This window comes from Suricata suricatta, chromosome 8 (genome assembly GCF_006229205.1).
Source record: "Suricata suricatta isolate VVHF042 chromosome 8, meerkat_22Aug2017_6uvM2_HiC, whole genome shotgun sequence".
NCBI classification, from domain to species: Eukaryota; Metazoa; Chordata; class Mammalia; order Carnivora; family Herpestidae; genus Suricata; species Suricata suricatta.
The window spans coordinates 107,761,437-107,780,871 of record NC_043707.1 but is presented as its reverse complement, the minus strand read 5'-3'; the positions used below and the strand labels follow the sequence as shown (position 1 = coordinate 107,780,871).

Here is a 19,435-nt window from a genome sequence, read left to right as displayed (position 1 = left end):
TGCAGGAACTGTCTTAAACATTTTTATATTCCCAAACCTGAGCTTGAACATAGCAGGTACTCAACAAATGTTTATTAAACTAAATTGTTCTTCATAAGACTAGTTGGGCAACAAAATGTAATATCAACTAGAAAGGGAGATACTGAATAAGTGTCTTAGGGATAGTAAAAGATAAATAATGAGGTATCAAAGAAGAAATCAAAACAGAAATCAGAAATTGAGATGAATGAAAATGATAACACAGCACACCAAAACTTAAGAGATGCAGCTAAAGCAGTGCTCAGGGGAAATTTATAGCTTTAAACACTTCTATTTTAAAAAGAAGAAATATCTCAGATCGATATCCTAAACTTTCAACCTAAGAAACTTGAAAAAGGAAAGCAAATTAAACACAAAAGACACAGAAGGAAGGAAATAATAAAGATGAGAGAATAAAATAAATGAAATATGAAACAAAAAACAAAGGAGAAAATCAACAAAACCAAAAATTGGTTCTTTGGACAGATCAACAAATGAACAAACCTTTAGCTAGACTGAATAAGAAAAAAAGCGTGAGTATTCAAATTACCAAAATCCAGGAATGACAGAGAGACATCCCTACCAGACTCATAGAAATAAAAAAGCTGTATAAGGGAATATAGTAAATAACTGTATGACAAAAACGATAGATAATTTAGATAAAATGTACATATTCCTAGAAAAGTGCAAACTACCAAAACTGACTCAAAAAGAATGAAATTCTGAGTAGACTTATAACAAGTAAAGAAATTGAAGTAGTAATATTAAAACTTCCCACAAAGAAAAGCCCAACTCCAGATGGCTTGACTGGTGAATTCTACCAAACTTAAAGAACAATTAATACCAATGCTTCACAAACTCTTCCAAAACATAGAAGAGGCAGGAACCCTTTCCAAGTAATTCTGTGAAGATAATATTACTGTAATATCAAAACCAGGCAATGTACCACAAGAAAATAAAACTACAGATCCCTTGTAAATGAACATATGTACAGAAATCTCCAATAAAATTAGAACAAATAAAATCCAGCAACATCTAAAAAGGATTATGCACCATAACCAAACAGGAATGCAAAGTTGGCTTAACATTTGAAATAAATCAATTAACCATATTAATAGAATAGAGGACAAAAGCCATTTGATCATCTCAAAAGATGCCAAAAAAAGTATTTGACGAATCCAGCAGCACTTCATGATAAAAATGTTCAACAAATTAGGAATAGAAGGGAACTTCTTCAACAATGAGAGATTGGGAGTGTCAAGAATGAGAAGAAGTCTAGTCTCATTACTTATGTTCAACATTGTACTCAAGAGTCTAGCCAGAGCAATTAGGCAAGAAAATGAAATAAAAGGCATCCAGATTGGAAAGAAAGAAGTAAACTCAATAATAAAAAGAATAACCCAATATTAAAATGGACAAAGGATTTGAATAACTTTCTCTAAAGATATATGAAAGCTCAGTAAAGACATGAAAAGATGCTCAATAACATTAGTTGTCAGGGAAATGCAAATCAAAACCACAGTGAGATTCTACTTCACATCCAGTAGGGTGGCTATCAAAAAGTTGGATAACAAGTGTTGGTGAGGATGTGGAGAATTAGAACATTTATAAACTCCTATTGGGAATGTAAACTGTGCTCACTTTGGCAGCACATATACTAAAATTGGAACAATACAGAGATTAGCATGGCCCCCATGCAAGGGAATGTAAAATGGTGCCACCACTTTGGAAAACAGTCTAGCAGTTTCCCAAAAAGTTAAACATAGAGTTACCATTTGACCCAGCAATTCTAACTCCTAGATATATATCCCAAAGAACTGAAAACATATTTCCACACAAAAATGTGTACACAAATGTTCATAGAAGCATTATTCATAGTAGCCAAAAGATAGAAACAACCCAAATATTGATCAAGTGATGAATGGATAAAGAAAATGTGATATATCCATACAATGAAATAGTATTCAGCCAAAAAAATGGCTAGTACATGAAGTTCCAAACATTTAAAGAAGTATTAATACCAGTCTTTCTCAGATTCTGCCAAAAAACTGAAGAGGAGGAAACACTCTCAAACTCATTTCACAAGGTCAGCACTACCTTGATGCCAAAGCCAGGTAAGGAAACTAGAAGAAAAGAAAACTATAGACCTGTATCCTTGATGAATATAAATGCAAAAATTCTCAACAAAATATTAGCAAACTGAATTCAACAGCACATTGAAAAAAGGGATCATACACCTTGATCAAGTGGAATTTATCCCTGGGGTATAAGGATGGTTCAACATATGCAAATCAATAAATCTGATACACTATATTAATAGAATAAAAGATAAAAATCATATAATCATCTCAGTTGATTCAGAAAAAGCATTTGACAACATACAGTAATCTTTAATGATAAAAATTTTCAACAAATTGAGTAAAACAAATACACCTCAACATAATAAAGGCCTTATGACAAGCTCACAGCTAACATCATACTCAATGGTGAAAGATGCAAAGCTTCTCTGAGATCAGGCATCCAATTCAGAAAAGAAGAAATAAAATTGGCTGTTTGCAGATGATATGATCTTAGAGAAAATCCTGGAGACTCCAACAAAAAAACTGTGAGAACAAATAAAAAAATTCAGTAAGGTTACAAGATACAAAATAAACATACAGAATCATCTGCATTTTTATACACTCAAAATGAAATGTATGAAAAAGAAATAAAGAATTCCATTTATAATAGCATCAAAAACAATAAAATACTTAATAATTTTAACCAAGGAGGGGAAAAACTCTATGTTGAAAATGTACAGTTTTGATGAAAGAAATTGAATCCACAAATAAATGGAAAGATACCCCATGTTCATGGATCATAAGAATTAATATTGTTAGAATCTCCATACTACACAAAGCCACCTAGACATTCAGTGCAATCCCCATCAAAATTCCAATGACATTTTTCAGAGAAATAGAACAAATAATCCTAAAATTTTTATGACATCACAAAAGACACTGAATAATCAAAGCAATCTTGAGAAAGAGCAGTGCTGGAGACATCACACTTCCTGATTTCAAACTATCTACAAAGCTATAGTAATCAAAACTATATGATACTGGCATGAAAATAGACACCCAGAGCAATGGAACAGAACCTAGAGCCCAGAAACAAACCCTCCCATATACAGTCAACTAATATTTGACAAGGAGTTCAGAATCCTCAGTGGAGAAAGTCTCTTAAGTAAATGGTGATGGAAAAACTGGAGAATCACATGCAAAAAAATGAAATTGGACCCCTATCTTACACCACTAATGAATTTTAACTATAAGTGGATTAAAGACTTAAAAGTAAGATCTGAAACCATAAAACTACTGGGAGAAAACAGAAAAGCTCCTCAAGGGGCACCTGGGTGGCTCAGTCTGTTAAGCATCCGCCTCTTGGTTTTGGGTCAGGTCATGATCTCATGACTTTGTGGGTTTGAGCCCCATATTGGGCTCTGCACTGGTAGCATAGAACCTGCTTGGGATTCTTTCTCCTCTTTCTGCCCCTCCTTCCACTTGTGCTGTCTCTGGCTCTCTCAAAATAATTAAACTTTAAAAAAGAAAAAAGCTGCTTGACATTGGTCTTGACAACATTTTTTTAGGCGTGACACCAGAAGCACAAGCAACAAAAGCAAAAATAGGACTACATCAAACTAAAAAGTTATTGCACAGCAAAAGAAACAATCAATAAAAGGAAAAGACAACATACTGAATGGGAGAAGATATTTGCAAATTATATATTGTTAAGGGGTTAACATCCAAAATATATAAAGAACTCCTACAACTCAATAGCCAAAAAAGTCTGATTAAAAACTGAGCAGAGGAGGGATGCCTGAGTAGCTCAGTTGGTTAAGATCTGACTTTGGTTCAGGTCATGAACTTGCTGCCCATAGGTTTGAAACCCTCTGTCCAGCTCTGTGCTGACAGCTTGGAGCCTGAAGCCTGGAGCCTGCTTCAAATTCTGTGTCTCCCTCTCTCTCTCTCCTCCTCCCCCACTCACACCCTGTCTCTCTCTCCCTCACTCAAGAGTAAATAAATGTTAAAAAAATTTTTTTTCGTTGAACAGAGGATCTTAACATTATTCCAAAGAAAACATACAAATGTCTAATGAGTACATAAAATGTGCTCAACATTATCACTGATCATCAAGGAAATGCAGATTAAAACCACAATGAGACATCATCTCATACCTATTAGAATGACTTTCATCAAAAAGACAAAAGATAACAAGTGGTGGTAAGGCTGTAGAGAAAAAGGAGCGCTTAGGCAGTGTTGGTGAGAATGTAAGTTGGTACAGCTTCTAAGGAAAACAGTTTGGAGGTTCCTCAAAACATTAAAAATGCAACTGCCATATGATCCAGCAGCTCCACTTTGGGGTATATAGCAAAGGAAATGAAATCAGCATCTCAAAGAGATATCTGCACTGTCATGTTTATCACAGCATTATTCACAATAGCCAAGACATAGGAACAACCTGTCCATCAACAGATGAATGTATAAACAAAATGTGCTGAATACATATACAATGTAATAGTATTCAACCATAAAAAAAAAAGAAGGAAATCCTGTCATTTGCAATAATGTGGATAGACTTTGAGAGCATTATGCTGAGTGAAATAAGTCAGAGAAAGATAAATACTGTAAGATATCACTTATATGTGGAATATGTAAAAGGCAAACTCAGGGGCTCCTGCTATTCAGTCAGTAGAGCATGCGATGCTTGATCTTGGGGTCATGAGTTCAAGCTCCATGTTGTGGGCAGAGGTGACTTAAAAATGTTGAAATAAAAATAAAAAATAAATTAAAAAGCCAAGCTTGTAGAAACAAGACAGTAGAACAGTGGTTTCCAGGGGCTGGTAGGTGGGTGAGATGGAGACATGGTGGTCAAAGGGCGCAAAGTATCCAGTTATAAGATGGATAAGTTGGGGCGCCTGGGTGGGTCAGTCAGTTAGGCATCTGGCTCAGCTCAGGCAGTGATCTTACAGTTCGTGAGTTAAGCGCCTAATCAGGCTCTATGCTGACCGTGCAAAACCTGTTTCAGATCCTATGTCACCCTCCTCTCTGTCTCTGTCTCTGTCTCTCTGTCTCTCTGTCTCTCTTTCTCAAAAATAAACATTTTTTTAGATTTCAGGTTAACTTTTTATTTTTTTTTTAAATAGTTTATTGTCATATTGGTTTCCATACAACACCCAGTGCTCTTCCCCACAAATGCCCTCCTCCATCACCACCACCTCCCTTTCTCCTCCCCCTCCCCCTTAAACCCTCAGTTCGTTTTCAGTATTCAATAGTGTCTCAAGTTTTGCGTCCCTCTCTCTCCCCAACTCTCTTTCCCTCTTCCCCTCCCCCTGGTCCTCCATTGGGTTTCTCCTGTTCTCCTGTTAGACCTATGAGTGCAAACATATGATATCTATCCTTCTCTGCCTGACTTATTTTGCTTAGTATGATGCCTCGAGGTCCATCCACTTTCCTACAAATGGCCATATTTCATTCTTCCTCATTGCCATGTAATACTCCATCATATATATATATACCACATCTTCTTGATCCATTCATCAGGTGATGGACATTTAGGCTCTTTCCATGTTTTGGCAAAAATAAACATTGTTTTAAAAAGATGAATAAATTCTGGGGATCTAATGTATAGCATGGTGATTATAGTTAACAATACTCTACTATATGCTTGAAAGTTGCTAAGGGAGTTAAGTGTTCTCACCACAGAAAAAGAAATGGTAATTATGTGAGGTGATGGAAATGTTAACTAACCCTATTGTGGTAATTATTTTGTAATATGTGTGTGTCAAATTAACACAATTTGCACCTTAAATTTTTGCAATGTTATATCTCAATTATATCTCAATAAAGCTGGGAAAAAAACAGGGATGAATTACTGATACATGCTATAACATGGATGAACCTTGAATATATCATGCCAAGTAAAAGAAACCAGACACAAAAGGCCATGTATTATTTGATTCCATTTATGTGAAAGGTCCTTAATAGGCAAACCTGTAGAGCCAGAAAGTAGACTAGTAGTTGGTGGGACATAAGGAGATTGAGGGTGATAGCTCTAAGGTATGGCTTTTGTGGGGGAGTGACGAAAATGTTCTAAAACTCACTGTGGTGATAGCTACACAATCTCTTTGAATATACCCAAATCATTGCATTTTATACTTTAAATAAGTCTATTGTGTGGTTTGTAAATTACACCTCAATAAAGACATATTTTTAAAAAGACAAGAAGGGCGCCTGGATGGCTCAGTACATTAGGCATCTGATTTCTGCTCAGGTCATGATCTCACAGTTCCTGAGTTTGAGCCCCACATCAGGCTCTCTGCCATCAACACTGAGCTGCTTTCGATTCTCTGTGCCCCCGTCTCTCCCCGCCCCTGCTTGTGCTCTCTCTTGTTCTCTCTCAAAAATAAAGAAAATAAACATTTTTAAAAGAAGGGGGAACAACCAGGTGGCTCATTCAGTTGAGCATCCAACTTTGGTTCAGGTCATGATCTTGAAGTTGACTAGTTGGAGCCCTGCATTGCACTCTCTGCTGTCAGCACAGAACCCACTTCAAATCCTCTGTCCCCATCTCTCTCTGCCCCTCCCCCATTCATTCTCTCTCTCTTTCAAAAATAAACATTTTTCAAAAAATGAAAACATTAAAAAAAAATTTCAAGACAAATCTGAGGACTTGAACTGAAACAGTAATAGAATAAAATAGAGAGGGATAATCTAAAGAGATTACAGAGCTAGAGGATTTATTGGATTTAGCTAAGATTTTGATTTATGGACAAGTGAGAAGAAATACATTCCTGATAAAGTTTCTAAGTTGGGTGCCTGGGTGCAATGGGTAACACCATTAATAAGAACAGAAAATAAAATATTTTTAAAGAAGACTATGTTTGGGGGTGCCTGGCTGGCTCAATACAGCATGAGACTTTTTTTTATTAATATCCAATACTTTTTTTAATATATAGTTTATTGCAGCATGCGACCTTAATCTCAGAGTTGTGAGTTCAAATTCTACGTTGGGCATGGAGCCTACTTTCAAATATATATATGATTTTAAAAATAAAGAAGAATATGTTTGGATGGCAAGATTATTAAATATTCTCTGACTTCCCCACAATGCTTGGCATAGAGCAGGTGATAATTAAATATCTACAACAATTAACCCAACAATGCTAGGCACTAAGGATACAAGATGATGTCAGAAATTGCCTTCACAGAATGTATAGTTTTGTGGCAATATAAACAACTCAAAAAGCAGTTAAAATAAAATGTGGTGAGTGCTTTGACAGGGCTGGAACAAGTTGCTTTGGAGCCATGTAGTTAGGGGAACCTAACCTAGTCTAGAGAACAAGAGAGACCTAAATGATGAGTAGGAGTGAGCTAAGCAAGGAAGTGGAGTAGGAAGATTTCTGGTAGAAGGAAGACAATGAGCTTTCTAGGCAGAGAAAACTTCCTATATATTGGCTCAGAGGTGAGAGGGGAACAGAAAGTAAATCAGGATGGCCAGCGATCCAGGATGGCTGAGATCCATTTTGTTCCCTGCTGTATCCCAGCAGTTAGAATACTCTCTGGCACATAGTAAGCACTCAACCAATGTTCATTGAATGAAAAGATAAATGAAACAGTGACAAAGATTATACTGGAGAGGTAGACAACAGCCAGCCATGTGGGGCTTTTATAAGCCTTGTTAAGGAGCTCGGACCAAATCCTGAAGAAAATGGGAAACCATTGAAGAGTTTTAAGTTTTAGGAAACACGGCAGATTTGTACTGTAGAAAGAACAGTATGGCTATAGAGTGGAGAATAAAGAGTAACTCTGGGATAGATTGGGTGACAGGGTGAACAAAGGGACCATCCACTGAGATGGAAGGACAAATTAATGTGAAGGGGAGAGAATATGAGTTCAGCTTCCAACATACTGAATTTTAGGCACCAGTGAGGAATCCTGGTGACTTTGGGGATATGGGCCGTTTTACCAGGATGGAATCTAGAAGAGGGGTCTAGAATGTAACAAGAGTTACATTCATGTGACTTTTCAAATAAATTCCAAGTTCAGAATTCCTGAAGTACATCTGGAGGTTCTTTAAAACAGTGCTGTTATGACAGACATATTGCATGTGTCTGTTTTCGCCTTTCTGATTGTGTCCACCTTCTCCACAGTCTAGATACATTCTCAAGTGTCTAATTGGTTCTGGGCACACGTATATACCTGATCATTCCTTCCCTGCCCCCCACCATCACCAGTATTCTACCCTACGCATAGAGACCAAGCTCTTCCTATATAAAATCACCTGCCCTTTATGCCCTTGGATCCTAGCACACCTGTGTGGAATAATGTAAAATGTTGAGTGAACATTGGGTCTCCCTCACCAGGGTATGATCAGACTCCAATGCATGGCAGTTTTCCTTTCATCCACCTGCGTGTGATAATCCCCTATTGTCCCATCACCACCATGTGATAATCCTTCTCATTGGCCTTAGTGTTATTTTATTATATGAGATAATCTCCTACAGTCAAGTCTTCCTGCATAAAGGCCAGACGTCATGAATATATGATCATCCTTACTGCCTTTCCCCAGTACATGACAATCTCCCCATTCCCTCAAATTCAATATTTCTCCTCATTCCTGAGTTTATTATCTATTTTTTAAAAATTTTGAATGCTTCTTTATTTTTGAGAGAGAGAAAGACACAGAGAGAAAGAGACAGAGTATGAGTGGGAGAGGAGCAGAAAGAGAATCCAAAGCAAGCTCCAGGCTCTGAGCTGTCAGCACAGAGCCCGACATGGGGCTTGAACTCACGAACTATGAGATCATGACCTGAGCTGAAGTTGGATGCTTAACCAACTGAGCCACCCAGGCTCCTCTATTATCTATTTTTATTAAACCTTTATTATACCCTCCTTTTCATGTCCCCCTTCTTTCTGTTAAAAGTTGCCTCCTAAATTCTTAGGAAACATATTTCTCCAAAGCTAATGATGTTCCTTCTCTTATCTGAACTCCCATGGCATCTGGACTGCACCTGGAGGCCAAGATGCCCAATACATGAAAAGCTGCTTGTGCTTTCATGAAAACAAAAATAAGCTGGGGAAAAGCTTGGCCTGAACAAGGATCTCACGGATTGGAATTAGTGAATTATCAGAGACCTTGCCGTAACTTGGCTCAGACAGTGCTTGCTTCTCCAGATCTGGGCATGCCCAAAGAAAGCCAGCATTTACCATGGATTGTATTTGATGGGCAGTGAACATCCCTATTTCTTTCATTTATGGACCTTCCTCCCAACATTTCTTTTGGGTTCCCAGAGGAGAAATACACATTGGCAAGTATAAAGTGGAAATTCTAGAGGCCCACTTGCTCCTGATAATACTGTCACATCTTCAGTGCTACCACAACCAGTCTCACCACCAAATTCTGCACCAGAGTCTACCTGGTCATCATGCTTTCTGTTTACTGCACTCACCACAAAAGGCCCTGGTTCCCAGGAAACCTTTATCATCTGGACTGTCATTCCTTAGGGCTCTATGTGTCCCATAATCTAGTGCTTCTCAACCTTGCCTGCATATTGGAATCACAAGACAAACTTTTTAAAGTACTAATATCCTCGGGGCACGTAGGTGGCTCAGTCAGTTAAGCATCTACTCTTGATTTCCGCTCAGGTCATGATCTCATGGTTTGTGAATTTGAGCCCCACATCAGACTCCATGCTGACAGTGCAGAGCCTTCTCACTCCTTTCCTCTCCCTCTCTGTCCTTCCGCTGCTCTCTGTCTCTCAAAAATAAATAAATAAATAAATAAATAAATAAATATAATAAAAAATTGATATTCTCAAGGTCCTCATCCCTGACAGATTATAATTTCATTGAATCTAAAGTACAGCCTGGACACCTGGATTTTTAGAACTCTGGTGATTCTAATGTTGTGTGACCATGGTTGAGAACTACTGCCCTAATGTGACCCCACTCACCAGCCACCCTCAACTCTCACAATCCATCAAAATCCACTATACCAGTAATTCTCAAACTTCAACGTCATCAAATCATCAAGGAAGGCTGGAGGGCTGGGCCATACCCTCCAAATTTCTAATCACGTGGGTCTGGAGTACAGCCCAAAGATTTGTGTTTCTAACAAGTTCACAAGTACTGCTGATGCTGCTGGTCCAAGGGGCCCACTTTGAGAACCATTTCCAAATTCCTGCTCTCTCGGCTCTTAGACCTTCTTTCTTCCAGTAGTCTTGTCTTCCATCCAATCTCAGTCAGGGACTCCGAAGTTCATCCCCAAAACCTTGTCATTACCAATAACTGTACCCCTTTGTAATGTCCATTTTAAGCATCCTTCCCAGATGCCACTAATTCACTCCTTCTAAATGCCCCAATTCTAACCCCAGTGAGAAGATACTACACAGGTCCTACCAGCTTTTCACTGTCCCTCACCACGTCATACCCTGACTTCTGTCCTAACCTAGCTCAGATTTCATGGCCCACTGTTAATTTTATTGCCTTGTATGTACCCTCAACCAATTAATTTACCCCTCTCTCTTTCATTATACTCTCCTAGCTAAACTCCAATCCTAGCTGAGTCCACCTCTTGCCTTCTCTCTGCTTAATTCTTGCCTCTCATTTATTTGAGAAAATGAAGCAATCAGAAGATAATTTCTTTTTTGTTTTTAGTGACTTCTTTTTTAAAAAATTTATTTATTTTTTAATTTACATCTAAGTTAGTTAGAATATAGTGCAACAATGATTTCAGGAGTGGATTCCTTAATGCCCCTTACCAATTTAGCCCATCCCCCCTCCCACAACCCCGCCAGTAACCTTCTGTTTGTTCTCCATATTTGAGTCTCTTATGTTTTGTCCCCCTCCGTGTTTTTATATTATTTTTGCTTCCCTTCCCTTCATCTATTTCGTATCTTAAAGTCCTCATATGAATGAAGTCATATGATATTTGTCTTTCTCTGACTAATTTCACCCAGCGTAATACCCTCTAGCTCCATCCACTAATTTCTGCCTACTCCCATCATCTCATGTACCACATCTCATTAGTGTCTGCACCCATCTTGCAGCTTTCTCTCCTGTTGCTGTGGGTGACTTGTCATGCTTCTCTAGAAGGACTCCTACACTTATGATCTGGGTTCCAGTCCCTCTCACTTAAGGACACTCACTGTCCCAGCAGTTGTCTCCTCTCCATCGCAATATCAGATTTTCTCTCTCTGATGGGTCATCCTGTCAACCTATAAACATGTGGTAGTATTGACCACTACCTAAGGAACCCTTCCATTGGTCCCATTCCCCTTTATGTCTACCCTTGTTGTCACCCTCCTCTCCTTTCATTCTCACTCAAACCCTGTCTAGTCAGATTTTCCCCAGTCTTTTGTCTGAAATGGCTTTTTGTCAGAGTCACTAGTGACTTCTCCCATTGCCAAATCCAGTGACCAATCCTCAGTCCACAATACACTCAACCTATCATTGCCTGTTTCCAGCCTTTCTTCACTTGGCTTTTGGGACACCGCTTTCCCGTAGTTCTCTTACCTCACTGCTTGCTCCTCTTTTGCTGCTTCCTCCTCCTCTCTCTGATCTCTAAACTTTGGAGTACCCTTGGACTTGGCCCACAGATATCTTCTCTTTTCTATCTACACTCCCATCCCAGCCAGTGTCATCCAGTCTCATGACTTTAATACCAGACTCTTAGATGTAGATCTCTAGCCCAGACCTCTCCCCTGAACTTCAAGTCCATCTTCCCAGGTGCTTACTGGACATCACCAATTGAATGTCTAATAGGCAGCTCAGATTTATAAGCCCAGAATTGAACTCATGCTTTTATCTGTGCAGACCCCAACGAGTATTCCCTTTATCTCTGCCATATCAGTAAATGGTGACTTCAGTCTTCCATTTGGATCAGGCCCCAAACCCTAAAGTCATCCTTGATTCCATCCTGTCACACCTTCCATTAAACCACCATCAAATCCTGATGGTAGAGCCAACCTCTGGATATATCCAAAATCTGGCCACTTCTTTCCATTTCTACCATAGTCCCTGGTCCAAGCCACCATCATCTCTCACCCAGGTAATTGTAGCAGTCTGCTGATAAGGTCTCCCCACATCTATGTTTGCCCTGGGAACCTTTAAAGCATAAATTATCTGACCCCTCTGGCTTCCCACTCATTCAGAGTAAAATCCAAACCCCTTATCAAGGCTTAAGAGACCCTACATTATCTGGCCTCCCTGGTCCCCTCTAATCTCATGCTTATAGTCTTCCTTTGATCTCACAGCTTCAGGCTTTCTCTTCCTTAATCAGTAATTTAGGGCCTCTGCTCTTGCTGTTCTCTGAGGCTGGGATTCTCCTTTCCCAGACACTTCCTCCAGGTAGGTCTCTGGCTGAAGTCTGACTGTATCAGGAGGCCTTCATTAGACACCCTCGCCTCCCCTCATATAACATAACCCCCACCTGGCACTCTCTGGCCCTTTTTCTTGCTCTATTTTTCTATATAGATTTATATCTGTATATTATGTATTGATTTAATTTGTTAATTGTCTCTCCCACTAGACTGTAAGCTCTGCAAGGAGGGACTTTATTTTGTTCACTGCCATTTCCCCAATGAGCATATGATTATATGATAGATGCTCAATAAATACTTGTTGAATTAATTAATTAAATGAAAATTGTTTAGGTTTTTCCTCCCCCACCCCCTTGGCTGCCATCCTGCTCAGGGAGGTGTCCCCAGCCTGCCTTTCTCCATTCTGTAATAGCCTCCTGGCTGCCACCTGGGCCCCCTCCCCTCTCCAGAGCCTGCCAGACCATTCTAATTGCTCCTGCAGCAGAGGGAGGGAGTAAGTCTCTAAAGACGAAGGGAGGGAGGGAGGATCTCCATCTGGTGTCCAGGAAAACAAGGAAGCAAGCTTGGGTCTGCTGTTCTAGGTTCACCCTCAAGCCCAGGATATGTGGCTAAGGAGCCGATGGGCCAGCGCCCCTTTTGGCCTAGACTTGTTCTTGTTCTTTTTCCCCCGTCATCAGAGGGTGGGCCTTGAGCCTCCAAAGAGTCCCCAACTTCTCTTGGTTTGGTCAACTAAACTGGGCCCGCGTTAGGCCTCCAAGCTGCAGAAGGCAGTGGGGGTGGGGGTGGCCAGAGACAATGGAGAGCCCAGAGCCAGCTCTCCTTTTCCACCAGCCTCAAGTGATACAATGATACAAAGGGAGAGTCTTGTGCTTGGGGGAAGGGGGTGGGAGAGCCCTTTGTCTCTCTATTTTATGCCTTGCATGGGGGGGTGAGGGGTTGGAAGGTTGGGGTGGGGTGGGGGGCTGGTGAGCGGCTGTCAATGCGGGGAGTAGAGAGTGGTGCTGAGGCCCTGGAAAGTTTTTGAATTTCAATCAGATTGGCTTTGAAAGAGTTTGGCTTTTGTTGTAAGAGAGAGAAAGGTTAATGCTAAAGTTGAGGGGGAGGGGGTGGGTTCTGAAGATGAAGTCCTGTTTGCAGGCCAGTCAGCTGTGGGACACCCAGGCTGACAGAAAGGCTGGGATGGGAGAGCAGAAAGGCGCAGGAGTCCATCTCCCTCCACTGGAAGCCGTTTGAGGAGGGCAGGGCAGAGAAGCATCAGGGCTGTTGACTGGGAAGGAGCCGAAGAACCGGGCTGCAGGGAAGCGCCGCAGGGCAGGGCAGGGCAGGGCAACTTCTTTCTTCCTTTCGCGGGCCTTACAGAGCCTTTGACTTATTTTAAGCCACCAAAGAATGAAGTTCCCTTCCTCTCCGCCCCCCCCCCCCCCCCCCCCCCCCCCCCCCCCCCCCCCCCCCCCCCCCCCCCCCGTCCCCCACCCAGGACTGACTCGGTGACAAGTGCTGGCCTCTGTTGGGGGAGGGTGGCTTAGGACCTCCTGGTGGTCTAGAATCAGCTGTTTTCCCTGCTCTGGGCCTCTGTTGGCCCTCCCTGACATCCTAACTCATCCAAAAATAAAACCTAAAAACTTGGAGCTGTTGTCTTTGAAACAGCAAGAAAAGAGAAAGGATGAGGGAGCCCTGACCACAAAACAGGCTGAGTAGGGTATGGGGCCAGCCATTCCCCAGCTTGGCACCTCGATAGGCGAGGTCTTTAGGTTTTTTCCTTCCCTGAATTTGTGGCAGAAATAAACACACACACACACACACACACACACACACACACACACACACACACTATATAAAGCTCTCGGCTAAGGCTGCAGCATGATCTGGTGGTCTGGGAATCCTTGTGGAGAAATCTAAAGGGATGGTCAGTTCTCCAAATGGTACCACTCTGTGCTCTGAGCTCCACAGGTTACAGACCTGCCAATGATACCCCCGACTAACCCCTGAGCTCCAGCCTGAAAATATTTGAAAGGAAAAGGGCCTGAGGAAGAAAAAAAAAGAATTGGTCAATGGACTTTTTCTCATTTTTACATTTAATAAACATGTCCACGATGTTAGGCCTCTTCCTCATGGAACAGATTGGTTTATTAAATATCTGTTAATCATTCCTGTGTTAAACATTTTACCAACCCCTTGGAGACAGGAGGAAATAAGAACTGTCCCTTGTCCTCAAGGAGCTCACTGTCTAGAATAGAAAAAACATTAACAAATAATTATAATCCAATGAGATAATAATAGCACCACCCCACACAACACATTGTAATGTAAATCACATCTAATTTCATTTGCCAGAAGAATACTACAGAACTGTGTGAATTAGTTTTTTAAGATTACATTCACATGTTTGTCTTTGATTCTGGTACATTTGAAATGTTTACAAAGGGAAAGCATTCCAGAGATGAAAATTCACCCCAGGGAACAAGAAGAGGCTTGGACTCCAAATCCTGGCTCAGGAAAATAAAAAAAGGGAATGTACCCATCTTTGTATGCACACAAGTTTGCATGTTAAAAAATCCCATGACTGTGCTGCCCCCCATCTGATGGTACACAGAAAGGTATTTTTCTGATGTTCTCCATCTGGTTTATAGCCAAAAAATAATCCCAGACCCCTCAGCACCAAGCTCCATCACCACCTCCACCAGTTCATCTTTCAGGGCCAGTCCTGAGGTGAAGAGAGGCGCTGGGAAAGTTAACCGGAGGCAGATCTCTGGGCCAGTATTCTCACAGCCTGGTCCCTGGACCAGGAGTGTCAGCCATCACCTGGGCATTTAGAAATGTGAATCCTCAGGCCCCACTACCGACCTACTAAAGCAGAAACTGGGTTTGGGCCCGCAATTTGTGTTTTGACAAGCTCTCCAACTGATTCCGGCGCTCCCTAATGTTCTATGCATGCTGATCAACGTTGCTTCCCTTGGTTAGATGACCTTGATGTGCCTCAAAAATAACTTCCTCTGGGTAGAAGCCAAGACAGTAAGCCAGTGCAGCCCAGCACCTGTCTTTGGGTTAGTTCATGGGCTCATCTGCCCAAGGGTGTGAACATGAATGGCTGTCCTACCGAAGCTCTAAGGACCACATAATTGTGGATACCTGGGGCCCAGACCCTTCTCATCCTCACTGGCCTCCTGTGCTCACATTCACATAGGGCCTGGCAGAAGGAGGAGAAGCTGGTAGAAGCACAGAGTGGCGACTGTGTGGCTGGTTCCTTTGAGATTCCTGTCAGGACTGCAGGCTTGTAATAACACCGATGCAGTTTGATCCTCTGGGGTTCTGGATGGGCATGGGTTATGAAGAGTTGGTTACAATGGAGCAGGGGAAAGGGGAAGTCCCCTCTTCCATATTTGATTTTGCAGATAGTTTGTGACATCATAGGAACGAGGCTCAAGAGACCCCGGCACCTGTATCCTTTTGGTCTATCTTTCTCAGCATAGATTGACAGTTTCTCTTTGGAGGCCATGTGATTGCTGTCTTAAGAAGGAAGCTTCTATCCTTTTATCCAATCTGTCTCTTTGGCTCTTTACCCACTCCCAACTTTCCCTTTTACCTTGAGCTAGAAACTTTGGCATCCTCAGGACCATTTCACATTGCTGTAATCCCATGACCAGTCTTGATTTATAAGAGTGAGGTTAAGAATTCCTTTCAGGGGAAAAGAAAAATCAACGTTAAGTAGATGTTAAGTGTGAAGCACCGTGCTCCCCGCTACACATTCATTTCATTTATTTTTAAGGCAACCCCCAAAACTACATATTATTTCCTGCCTTTTTATCTCTAAGGAAACTGGAATATGTACAGGGTCCACTAGCTTTTAAGCAGCAGCAGGATTTGAACTCAGATCTGACTGACCTCAGAGTTCATGTTCCTCCCCCTTTACCTCACCATTTCAAAGGAGTTCCACTAGGTCCTGGATCCCTCCCAGGCATCAAGGAAACAGGGCTATGGCCAAGTCCATGAGCCACATCAGTTCTGGCAGGATTCCCGTTTGGTTAGGCTCAGGGTCAGGCTTTACCTAATTTCTATCCTTCCCTTCTGGCTTGCTGTGCCGTGTGCCCTCTTGACTCTTCATGGGCTCCCGGGGGAGAGGGCAGAGGGTGGCCTAGACAGGTTGCTGTGAGTGTCCCTTCCATCGCCTGTTAACCCCTGCGGCTGGCCCACAGCAGGGAAGCCTCCTTGCCTGGCTCTGCACAGACTGCTCGCCTGCCTGAGTTTGCATTATTTATTTAATGTCTTGTACCGTAAATAATGGTAACTTTATGGTTATTAGGAACGGGTTAAGGTACATGCGGGTAGCACCAGGCTGCCTTCAAAAGGAACAGTCCTGGCATAAAATGTTGCGATAATTGCTTTACTGCTGAGTGTTGGTCTTTATTTTGTGTCTGATTTGTCCCTTAAGCCAGCGTAACATTCTCCCCACGGCAGGAGAATGCAGAGAGCAAATTGAAGGGCTGAGCATGAACAATGCGACATGGCGCACTGCTGGGTTTTTCTTTTTTCCTCTTTCTTCGTTTCTCCCTTGACCTCCCTCCAATCCTCTCCGCTCCCCTCCCCCCATGCCCTGCCCAGTCTCCGCCCTACTCTGGTTGGTAGAATCATTTTCCCCCACCCTTGACACCTCAGGAAGGTATCCCATCTTACCTCCTTATTTTGAAAATTAGGTGAAAAGAACACTCCTATCCCTTACCTCTTCTCTGGGCAGCAAACATGACAGAACAAAAGAATAGACACAAACACCAAGGCTTCCTCTGCACAGACCCAGTGCCCAAGCAAGGCCCGGGCATCCCAGCACAGAGATGGTTGTCCCTTCATTTCATACATGGAGGCGAGGTACTGGCACCAACCAGAACACTCATCTCCTTAGGACCCACCTCACTAACTTGACAGTTCTGACCGGCATTGCAGTGGTCAGAGGGCAGGTGTGCGGAAAGACCGGGTCAGCCGGCAACTTCCTGATTGTGGGATAGGGAATGGTCTCCAGTGGCCACTGGGACTCTTTTCTCTTCATGCTGTACACCAAGGCAGGCAGGTTAAGGGCATTGTATTACCCTACTTCCCTGGTCCCAGAGCCGAGGAAGACTGTCATCCCAGGCCAGGGAGTGGAGAAGGAGGGCAAGTGCCATGGGACCCTTGGTTTGGGTCAGACTTTTGCTTTCCCAGAGGTGGGTGCTCCCAGCCTTCATCTGTTAGCCCCCTGGGTTATCTCTCAACCTCTGGCAATGCCCTATAGGCTGGGCTGGTCCAAGTAAAATCTCCATCCCCTACCCCCAAAGAGCAAGCCCCGAATCCCTGGAAAGGGCCTCTCCGACATTCAGGGAGTTTGGCTGAGGGAAGAACACTGGAGTAGGAGTCAGGAGGCCTGGACTCTTGTCTTAGTTTTCCCACTGACTTGCCGAATGGTAGTAAACATGTGATAATGGAAGTTCCTTGGAATCCTTCTATCTCAATTTCATCTGTAAAGTGAAGACAAAAATATCTGCCTTGTGGGATTATGAAGATCAAAAAGGAGATAACATTACTACAAACCCCAGAACCAGTGTGGTAGGTTTATCATGGAGACTTCAATGTCTCATCTTGCTGTCCAGCCAAAGGCAAGTGGCTAATTCTGGACAAGGAAGAGAAGGTGGGATTGGGGGAGAATTGGAGTGATACAAAGTGGAGGGGGCGCCAGAGCCCCCCCATCCAGCTCCCAAGGCTCCCCTTAGGGAAGGAAATCACTCTTGCTCTTCTCCACATAGCGGGACATCAGGGCATACCACAGGGCTGCTGACATGGCCGGAGGCCATTCAACCAGCAGCCTGGATGGCCTCTCACCCCAGGGCCCACTCCCTCCTCCTTCTTTGGCTCCCTTGCCTCAAGCTCCTCTCCCTCCCTCTTAGGGTTTCTCCCTCTTGACTATAAGGGACAACAGAGTCCAAGCATGTTGACAGCCAGCACTTTAAGCTACAGGAGGCTGAGGAGATTTGTACTTCTCTCCACTCACCCCACCTCTCCAGAACCTAGTAACTCATCAATAGCGGAAATTTGAACAAAGTGGAGAACCTGGGATGAAAGGAGAAATGCTGCGGTGATTGGGTGGGGGGAAGGGGGTAGGGGGATGGCTTTAATTAGGGCTTCTTGGCCTCTTTAGTCCCGGGGCTGGTTGGGGTAATCCAGTTAGAGTCCTCGCCTTTCATCTCAGCTGGCTGGCCTCTCTGGGGCCCTGTCAGAGCCTTTAGGGGGCAACAAGTAGTGGAGTGGGGGAGAGGGATGGGGGTTGGTACCGCACTCGTTTCCAGCTGGACGCAGAGGGGGGTACGGAATGAAGCCCAGCCAGCACAGCAGTTGGTGGTGGGCAGTGAAGTGGCCTGTGCGGGGCGGCTTGGGCGCTGGGCGGCTGTCTCCTGACACCAGAAACTCTCTTTATGAAAGGATCAAGTCAGGAGCATTGTTCCCTAGGCCAGGGAACCAAGGGCTCAGAATGCTCTTTTGTGTGGAGGTGCCCCCCCCACCACACACTCCCCCTTCTTTTTTTTCTCCCTTTGAGCCACTGCTGGCTGCACCTCTGCCCCCATGCTTGGGAGGGGGGGAAGCAATGGAGTGGTGGAGATGGGCTCGGGACAGACAGTCCTGGGGGAGCCATCTGTGCTGGGGTAGGATCCACTGGAGCTGAAAAATTAAACAGCATTTTCAATTAACTTTTCCTCTCTTGTTTGGGGGTGGGCGTGAGGGGGGTGGTGGAGCAGGCTGGTTGAATTTAACCTTTGAAAAGCTGCTGTGGAGACCGAGGAGGAGGGAGTGACCTTTCTTCCTGAGGCAGGGTTGGGCGGGGGTGGAAAGCAGTGGGATTGTTTCCTTAGGCCAGGCAGGAACCCTCTCTTCTGGCGAATATTCTGAGAAGCTCTTGGGGTCCTTGGCCTGAGGCCTCACCTGTGTATATTGGGATTGCACACGCTAAGAAGAGATGGGGGAGCTGCGTGGAGCCGGCAGGTGGAGCACAGACTCACTGCTGGGCAGTGAGAACCTTGTTTACCCTTTAATTGCCCC

General features: G+C 43.1%; 1 protein-coding gene and 1 pseudogene across 2 annotated transcripts in view; both read left to right on the top strand.

Moving 5' to 3' along the window:
* RNF220 (ring finger protein 220) overlaps positions 1 to 19,435 on the top strand; it is a 219,361-nt gene that overhangs the window by 71,843 nt on the left and 128,083 nt on the right. The gene's annotated exons all lie outside the window — the stretch shown is intronic.
* Positions 1,652 to 1,745, top strand: LOC115300550 (annotated as a pseudogene).